This window comes from Cyprinus carpio, chromosome A15 (genome assembly GCF_018340385.1).
Source record: "Cyprinus carpio isolate SPL01 chromosome A15, ASM1834038v1, whole genome shotgun sequence".
Lineage (NCBI taxonomy): Eukaryota > Metazoa > Chordata > Actinopteri > Cypriniformes > Cyprinidae > Cyprinus > Cyprinus carpio.
This window is the reverse complement of record NC_056586.1, coordinates 4,032,348-4,040,458: the sequence shown is the minus strand read 5'-3', so window position 1 is coordinate 4,040,458 and position 8,111 is coordinate 4,032,348. Positions and strand designations below refer to the sequence as shown.

The window sequence follows — 8,111 nt, the reverse complement described above, 5'->3', positions numbered from 1 at the left end:
AGAGTAGTTTCAAATGCTATTTCTAAACAATTAAATAAAGTGTGAATACAGTGAAATCTCTGCTGATGATCATGTAAATCTTTTCAGAAGTGCTGATTTCATGTTAATAGTTCCTGTTTTCTCCCATTCATGACGCTGATGTCTTCAGATCACCTGTAAACTGGTGTAAACAGACGGAAACCGACTACAGTTCATCCAAATTGAAGTGTCTTTGTTGCTTACACATCTGTACAATTACTTCTGAATCAGTTTATACTTCTGTTTTATTAATATAACTTTTATATTTGATTTTATTTATATATGTGTATTCATCCATTTCTTTGTTAGTTTGTTCTTATGATAGATAAACAAATGAAAAGGTTAAGGTTTATATTAGATCAACTCACTAATAAATCATAAACTCATAGAATGTGAACTTTTACTTTTATCTATCAGTCTATGAAAATGTGAACATAAAACACTGAATGCTTAAAATGTGTGAAATAATGAAAATATAAATTCATTAACTGATTATTTTGGATTTTAGCAGATCTGCTATTCCTGCCACACAGCTTGAAGCTCCTCCCACAACAACTCACCCTCAACGAAGCTCCTCCCACAATGACTCGCCTTAACTGAAGCTCCTCCCACAACAAAATCACCTTCACTGGAGCTCCTCCCCCAACAACACACACACCCTTCACTGAAGCTCCTCCCAGAACTCACCTTCACTGAAGCTCCTCCCACAACAACTCGCCTTCACTGAAGCTCCTCCCACAACAACTCACCTTCACTGAAGCTCCTCCCACAACAACTCGCCTTCACTGGAGCTCCTCCCACAAACCAACACACCTTCACTGAAGCTCCTCCCAGAACTCACCTTCACTGAAGCTCCTCCCACAACAACTCACCTTCACTGAAGCTCCTGCCACAACTCACTTTCAAGAAAGCTCCTCCCACACACAACTCACCTCACTGAAGCTCCTCCCACAACAACTCACCTTCACTGAAGCTCCTGCCACAACAACTCACCTTCAAGAAAGCTCCTCCCACAACAATTCACCTTTACTGAAGCTCCTCCCACAACAACTCACCTTCACTGAAGCTCCTCCCACAACAACTCGCCTTCACTGAAGCTCCTCCCACAACAACTCACCTTCAACTAAGACCCTCCCACAACAACTCACCTTCACTGAAGCTCCTCCCACAACAGCTCACCTTCACTGAAGCTCCTCCCACAACAGCTCGCCTTCACTGAAGCTCCTCCCACAACAACTCACCAGTAAATGCTGGGATATTCCCATCAGCCTAGAAGTGAAAGCAGAGCTGAAGACTGAGAACATGAGTGATCCAGAATCCTGCAGAATGGAACACGAAGAGACTGAAGAACAAAGAGGGTTGGTGTTTATTTTTGAATCCTCATTAATGATTAATGGATGGGATTAAATGGATTAAAGTCATATTTGTAGTATAAAAAGTCATGTGGTTTGTGAAATGTTATTTCATATTTAGTTAAAATGTCAAGTAATACACAGGACACTTTCTATGAACTGGGTACAAACTGGAGTCTAAAACTGAAATTTTAATGATTAATGATTAAGGAAAGGAGGTGTGACAAAAATCCAGATTTCCTAAATTTGATCTGCATCAAAATTTTTGAACATTTCATAAATTAAGTAAAATATCTTTCATATTTACTTGTATTGAACTTAAATTTATTTTAAATTATAGAAGTCAGTCATGGTTATTTTTTACCCTTTTTGGTAAAAGGGTTGATGAATGCAGTCAAAACTGCTCTGGGGTGTGTTTTCACTACTTGCTGTTGTGTGTGTTCACTTGGATGGGTTATATCAGTGTTTCCCAACCCTGTTCCTGGAGGCACACCTACCCTGTGTCTCAATGTGCATACTATCCATCCTAAATAGTATGTGAGATTAGAATAAGTGTTTCCCAAAGCATAGTATGTTGAAAAGGGTATGCCAAAAGTCCCGGATGGTCTACTATTTCAGGTCGATTTTTGAAGTGTGGATCTGTGCACACTGTAATGGCTAAACTTACCCACAATCCATTGCGCTTTGGCGAAAGATTTGGTCTAGAACTACAAACACGAATAAAATGTGTTAGAAAAACTACAAACATGGCGGATGTGCAATCGATGGTTAGGTAGGGAGGTTTACAAAAAGGATTTTGAGTTACTAATGCTGCGTTCCAGGCAGGATTTGGAGCCCGTAAGTCACGTCTTCAAACCACGACTCACGACTTTGTAGCGTTCCAGGCAAGTCATGCCAAACTTCTTGAGCGCCAAGGAGTTGTAGCTAGATTATTAATTTTATTGCAACATTATGTTGTACTAAAATCGTTTTTTTCAACGAGTACTACTTGCATAAACACTGCATCCGTAGGCAATATTATATGCAGGGGCTGCCATTGTTGTTTCACGTGCTGTGTTACGTCAGAGCTCGGAACTGGGAGTACATCGATCTTGTACGAGTTCACGGGTGGGAAGTCATGGGTTTGACTGCCGTTCCAGTGCACTTTCAAGGGTAGAAGGTTGGAAAAACACAGGTTTCTGGAACGCGGCATAATAATTAACATTTAACCTGGTGAAAAATATTTATTTATTGTTATCCATGTTATTTCATCTGCAACAGCAATGTGAACTTTTATAAACATCCATTCGGTCGTTAACTTTTAAATGCATCATTATGCAGAAAATATGAGCAGAGTTCTCCGCATGAAAGACCCGTGACTGGCAGATCAACTAGCTACTTCTTTTCTCTCCAGTACTGTAGGATGCTAAATGAAATGAAATGTGGATGATGTTAACTGTGACGAGATGATTGACAGGTCAGTTTACAGTGACAGGGTGCGTGTAACAGGTGCGACAGAGCGCTCCTTTAAAGGCGCAATTGTGTGACGTGATAGTATGTCCCAAAGCTTGCCTACTCTTCCACTACACACACAAAAACGCATACCAACCCTCCAACAAAAGAACAAAAAATATAAGGTCATAGTAGAAGAATCAACAATGATTCGCAAGGAAAACCTGCCAAATATGGAATGATGATGTACCACAACACGACTCTCTACTAACGAGCTGATGAGTTGATTCAGCTGTGTTTGATTAGGAAAAGTTGGAAAATATGTAGTGTTGGTGTGCCTCCAGGAACAGTGTTGGGAAACTTTCACTTTCACTACAGTTTGTGTAAAAGCTGAGATTGGATCGAGATTCAGTGCATCAGTGTTAATGCTAAAATGGTTAATTTAAATTGTTTTCATTAATTTTAAAATAAGGATTTGTGCCTGTATTGTTTAAAAAATAACAACGGATCAGTGTGCCTAATTCATGAGAAGCTCCAGGGACATAATTGTTTATTAAAATGTAATAAAAATTTACTGTACTATTGTATTGCAAAATTTTCTGGTGTTACATTTGAGTTTACTTTTTGATTTCCCTTTAAAGTTGATGATTTACAGAAAATCCCCCATGAGTGGTTTGGAGAATAGATGGATGAAAATAAAACTTTTTATTTTTATGTTTTTAGACTTAATGGAACAGATTGAGGAGAGTGAAGAACTGAGTGAAGGAGAGGAGAAAAATCATAATGTCAAAACTGGAGAAAAATCATTTAGAAGAGCAAAAAGTTCTTGCCCTCAGACTGGAAAGAGATCCCCAAACAAAAAAAGTCACATGAGGGTTAATGGTGGAGAGAAGATGCACACGTGTGATCAGTGTGGGAAGAGATTCACACAAAAAAGAAGCCTTAATGAACACATGAAAATCCACACAGGAGAGAAACCGCACACATGTGATCAGTGTGGGAAGAGTTTCACACGAAAAGAACACCTTAAGAGTCACATAAAAATTCACACTGGAGAGAAACCGTACTCATGTGATCAGTGTGGGAACAGTTTTACAGTTAAAGTAAACCTTAAGAAACACATGAAAATCCACACTGGAGAGAAACCACACACATGTGATCAGTGCGGGATGAGTTTTGCACGAAAAGAAAACCTGAAGAAACACATGACAATCCACACTGGAGAGAAGCCACACACATGTGATCAGTGTGGGAAGAGTTTCACACGAAAAGAACACCTGAAGAAACACATGACAATCCACACTGGAGAGAAACCACACACATGTGATCAGTGCGGGAACAGTTTCACACGAAAAGAACACCTTAAGCTACACATGAGGATCAACACTGGAGAGAAGCCACACACGTGTGATCAATGTGGACAGAGTTTTACACAAAAAGGAGCCCTTGATGTTCACATGAGGATCCACACTGGAGAGAAGCCGTACCCATGTGATCAGTGCGGGAAGAGTTTTAGAGATGCAAGCACTCTTAAATTACATCTACGTTCACATTCTGGAGAAAGACCGTGACAGTGCGGGAAAACATTTACATTAGCTTCAGGCCTAAGGATCCACCTGTACATTCATACAAAAGAGAAGCCTCACATGTGTTCTTTGTGTGGAAAGAGTTTTAGTTTGCTAAATATCTTAAAAGAACACCAGAAAAGACACAGTGATGTGAAGGATCACATGTGCTTTGATTGTGGGAAGACCTTTTTTACTGCCGCTGACCTGAGAAAGCACCAGACAGTTCACACTGGAGGAAAGCCTTATAAGTGTTCACACTGTGACCAGAGATTTGATTGGCCAGGATATCTGAAAATACATGAGAAGCTCCACACTGGAGAAAAGCCACACACGTGTGATCAGTGCGGGAAGAGTTTCGCACAAAAATCAAACCTTAAGATTCACATGAGGATCCACACTGGAGAGAAGCCGTACTCCTGTGATCAGTGTGGGAACAGTTTTACATTTAATGTAAACCTTAAGCTACACATGAGGATCCACACTGGAGAGAAACCGCACACATGTGATCAGTGTGGAAAGAGCTTTGCCCAAAAATCAAACCTGAAGACACATATGATGATCCACAGCGGAGAGAAACCACACACATGTGATCAGTGCGGGAAGAGTTTTGTAAAAAAAGACCACCTTAAGGGACACATGAAAATCCACAATAGAGACAAGCCACATGTTTCACACTCTTAAGTTACATCTGCATTCTCACTGTGGACAACATCCATTTATCTGTGATCAGTACTGTAAAAGAACGAGCCTCACTATTGTTTTATGGCTGGGTGTTGTGGGAAAACAGATGTAAGAATGTGTTTAAGATTCACTGATCTTGTGTCTTGATTTAACGTGTAATGGAAAAATTTGTTTCTATTGATTTTGCATGACCTTATATGCTTCTGAAACATTATATACTGCATGTGTTTTCTTAGAACTGCTGTGTAGTCACAGGGAGAAATGGGTTTGGAGTAAGATGTATGGGTGACAAGAGATCCACAGGGCCATGTTGGGCTGAGAGGGGGGACAACTGGGAGACCCACAGGCATCTGTCCATGACCTAAAAGGTCATCTAGGCCTTAAATATAGGGGGAACCGATCTTTAGAAGAATGATTTAGTAGTGTGTTTTTGACTTTCTTTCTATGTGTGGAAAAGTACAGCTGCTGAGAGTTTGTAACCTTGACTTGGAAAGGAGGTATAAGGCGGAGGATCGCCCTCCCTTTCTTGTCACACTCTGCAGCAACTGTGTTATCTGTGTGATGTCTGACCTTCTTTGCAAAGAATAAACCTTTTTATTAAAGACTAAGAGTGAATTTGTCTCTTATGCTGATGAGAGTCGATTTAATTTTGCCACAACAAACGTCATTTGAAAAACTAAGGTGAATGACACTGTATTGGTCATTCAACAAGATGGTATCAGTATAGTTTCCAGTGAGAGTCAAACTTTGTGTGAACTCGTTACACAATTGTTAGGTTTATATTCAGTGAACATATCTAAGACAAAACTAAGACTTAAACTATTGGTCAAATTTTTTTTTTCGTAAACTGGAATAATAATAATAAAAAAATCACAATAAATGAAAAACAAAACAAAACTAACAACAGTTACTGAAATAAAATATTAATTAGCAAAAATCAATAAACGTTTTCGTTATTAATAAGCTCTTTACTGTGGTGGAAAATCTGTCCTGTGGCTGTTTAGGAAAATGCCTGTTTGCACGAGAAGTTGCTGAGCCGATTAACCGCTCAGTGAAGGACCGTAACCTTGAACACATCGCTAATGTTGTTAGTCCTAAGCGGCTGATCATAAAGGATGCGTCTGTGGCAGTGAAATGGAAAATAACACAGGTTATGAGACAGAAGTTGAACTTTAAACTTTTTCATAGTTTTTACTTGTATACCTTTAAGTTGCATTTATTTATTTTTTTGTTCAATCTCAAACCATTATTTTATTTTTATTATTAAGATGTCTGCACAAGAGCTAACTAATCTGTGCAAAAAATTTAACTTGGATGAAATTAAATGTCTTGCTTTGGTCTTCACTGGAAGTGTTCTGTTTGCTCTGCTAAAATATAATTACTAATAAAATAATATAATATAATTACTGAAACTGAAACTAAAACCAAATAAAATAAAAACTATATAGAACAGTTTGCAAAATAAAAAATAAACTAAAACTAACAAAACCATTGATGAAACTAACTAAACTGAAATTTAAAACAAAATTGAAAACGATATTAAAAAAAAAACTAATTTAAAAATGCAAAACTATCATAACCTTGTGACAAACTTAAAGTTAACTGCAAAGCACTCCAGCTTGTCACCATTGAAAGAGACAAAAATGTCCATGAATAGTAATTACACAGAATAAGGCAGTCTGTGTTTATTAGTCATGCCTAGTCATGTTTAATCAATCAAAGTGTTTCACTCTCCTATTTATTCAGTCACAGCAATAGTATGATGCTCATATTTCCTGCAATGATGTGCATTATCTTCTTCTGCGGCAAGGCATATTTGGAGTTTCTGCGCCAGAGCGCCGATTAATCGTGCAGCCCTATTGGTAATGTTAATTTCCTTGAGTACTTGATTCTTATAGATGGAGGAGGATGAAAAAATAAGAGAGGATGCAAATGAAGGATCACTGATTATTTCCAAGGGTAAGAATTGGTCTGGAAATGCTACCTAAACAGATCAGGAAGAAAATTACCCTGAAGGAATAGCTGATAGCCTAAGTCATTTTTTTAGATTTTCTTTTTAAATCAGGCAATGGATAGCCTATGAAGTGTACCAAGCATTGTTGTTATGTGATGTTTTGATATGGAATTGGACAATAAAATATTTTAGTGTTTTAATATAACTTTAGTCTTAAGTGTAATTTAGTGGCCATGCCATGTGAATGGACAGTTCCAGCCAGTCCAGGCCATGGAACTGGGTAATTTGCGCTGTGATGTACTATAAAAATGACTTATTTGGCCTGATACAGAGCAGATTGCGTTCTCCATTTTTATTGCTGCAGTCATCATGATTTAAGCTGAAATGACTCTTAGTACCACTTTTCAAATTCCATATTTTCACCATGATTAGGGGAATGAAAGCTGCCCAGGTCATAGCTCAGGGAAACATCAGTAGTAGCATCGCAGCCCAATATCAGCACCTCAGCCCAGCTCAGTCCAGCATCAGCACCACTGCACAGCTTAGCAGCAACCCAGCGGCAGCCAAGCCCAGCCCTGCCCAGCCAAGCAGTAGCAGTAGTAGCACAGCACAACTTCAGCAGCCCAGCCTTGCCCAGCCTAGCAGGTCAGCAGCATCAACACCACAGCCCAAACCCAGTACCAGTAGCCTAGCCCAAAGCAGTAGCTTAAAACAGAATTTGCCAGATTGTTGGGGAATTTCTCAATATGAATATTTCAAACAAGCATACCCATTTATCTATGTCTCTAACAAGAAGTTAGGGTGTTCTGTATGCAAAAGTGCCACATCACTTGGTGTTTACAGACAAGGATCTCAAAGGTACACTTTTTCCAGTGAATGGCAAAACTGTAAAATTTCCCCATATGGAAGAACAAAAACCAAACAAATGACATCACTGCGAAAGAAAATACATGAACACAAGTCATCGCAAAGACACATACAGGCAGTTGCAATACTGAAAAAGAGATCAGAAAAGCAGTTAGACTCAAGTTTACTTGTGGCACAAGAGGAGATAACCTCTACAATGTCAGTATTCAGAACAGCTTATTACATTGCAAAACGTAATAA

At 38.8% G+C, this 8,111-nt stretch overlaps 1 pseudogene; it reads left to right on the top strand.

Moving 5' to 3' along the window:
* Nucleotides 1–676: 676 nt before the first annotated feature.
* On the top strand, nucleotides 677–5,868 carry LOC122147657 (annotated as a pseudogene).
* The last annotated feature ends 2,243 nt before the right edge of the window (nucleotides 5,869–8,111 follow it).